The sequence below is a fragment of the Lampris incognitus genome, chromosome 18 (genome assembly GCF_029633865.1).
Source record: "Lampris incognitus isolate fLamInc1 chromosome 18, fLamInc1.hap2, whole genome shotgun sequence".
NCBI classification, from domain to species: domain Eukaryota; kingdom Metazoa; phylum Chordata; class Actinopteri; order Lampriformes; family Lampridae; genus Lampris; species Lampris incognitus.
In genome coordinates this window covers 25,121,224-25,123,284 of record NC_079228.1, presented here as the reverse complement: position 1 = coordinate 25,123,284, position 2,061 = coordinate 25,121,224, and positions in this window count along the sequence as shown.

Genomic DNA, 2,061 nt, shown 5'->3' with positions numbered 1-2,061 from the left:
AAACACATATCCAAAAACTACAAGAACACACATATCCAGACTAACACAAATATCCAAACTAAATGAACGCCAGCCAGGATGACTGTCGGAACTGCTGGTCTGCATGGGCTAGCAGTTAGCTTAGCTTGCCCCGCTTCCGTGTCCTGTCAGACCGCCCTTGGTGTTTCCTCTTCGTCCGCCGCTCCAGGCAGGGGCCGTTGTCCTTGGACCCACCGGACGCAGCAGACCAGGCTCCCTCCTCCGATCGAACACCAGCTCTCCCAGACATACATCCTCGAAACACCTCCCCGCCCTCACACCGTAACACTAAAAACACCACAGTCAACGCCAGGCGAGGCCGCCACCAGACTGACCTCGGTGATATCGGAACTGCCGGTCTGCATGGGCTAGCAGTTAGCTTAGCCTGCTCCGCTTCTGTGTCCTGTCAGACCGCCCTTGGTGTTACCTCTTTGGGCATGTGGACAAAGATGCTGCATGGACATTACTGGGTGAGGCCGGTGCAAACATGAACTCGCGCTGCCATCTTCCCACACTGGTACTGGGGGAGGCTGCTGCAAATGTGAATTCATGCCGCCATCTTCCCACACCGGTACTGGGTGAGGCCGCTGCAAACGTGAATTCATGCCGCCATCTTCCCACACCAGAAGCAGAAAAGACATATACATGTTAGGGTTAATACTCCTGTCTGTACCCCTGACCAAGGGAATGGAAAGAACTGGAGTTGGTCCCTGGGCACTGCTGTTGCCCACTCCCACTGCACCTATACAAGAGGATGGGTTAAAAGCAGAAAACAAATTCATTGTAAGAATACAATGTCAAATAAAGTGGCTTTCTTTCTTTCAAGACTGATGTGGGGAGAAAGGGGGATGAGACTACGAAAAATATTTTACATATGTATGTGTGTGATCTGTATTCTTAATGTGTGATCTGATCTGTATCCTTAATCTGTATCCTCCATGGATTGATGTAGTCTGCTCTCTAAAGATCATCCTTTTCAGCATCGCTGGTGGAGTTGTGGGGGTGACGGAAAGACTCAAGCAAAGCACCGTGATATTTTATAGGTCTGATGTGGGGAAAAATCTTAATGAGTACATTTACATGCAAATGAGAAATCTGATAATTGGGAGTTCTCAGTTTATGCCAGTATTTTGATAGTTGAGCAGTGGATATTGGTAATATGATTTCTCTAATAGCCGTGTCCATGGGATTCTTTGGATAATCACTGAAGGCTCCGTGGAAATGACTTATTTACTGCCTCCTTCCTTCTCTCTGTCCTTTTGCCTGTGTAATGGATTTCTGTCACTATAATCTATACACATTTTTCTTGTTTGTGTTAATACAAAATAAGCTGACAGCATAATAACTTAAAGTAGCTGACATTGTTATCAGCTTGTGTTTTTGTACCAGGGCGCTGCAGCAGTATGGATGGAGATTTCATTCGGCACCCTGGCCTCCATGGATGTTTAAAACACTGGATGATAGATAGAAAATGGGTGTCCATTCATTCCAGTGAGAGCTGCTCACCCAGTGCATTCAGCTGGTGTTGGCTGTGGCAGCCATGTTTACTTTTATTCGGGTTGTGTGACTTCCCCCTGACATGCACAATCTCAAAAATCAGAAGAAATCGGAGTAAGACAGTCACACGCATCAAAAGACTAACAGATTTGACAAAAAATCCAGGGTTCTTAGTTGGATTTTTTTGGGGGGGGATTTTCACCCGTTTTTCTCCCCAGTTGTATCCAGCCAATTACCCTACTCTTCCGAGCTGTCCCAGTTGCTGCTCCACCCCCTCTGCCGATCCGGGGAGGGCTGCAGACTACCACATGCCTTCTCCGATACATGCGGCGCCGCCAGTCGCTTCTTTTCACCTGACAGTGAAGAGCTTCGTCAGGGGGACATAGCGCGTGGGAGGATCACGCTATTCCCCCCAGTTCCCCCTTCCCCCCAAACGGGCACCCCGACCGACCAGAGGAGGCACTAGTGCAGCAACCAGGACACATTCCCACATCTGGCTTCCCACCTGCAGACACGGCCAATTGTGTCTGTAGGGATGCCCGACCA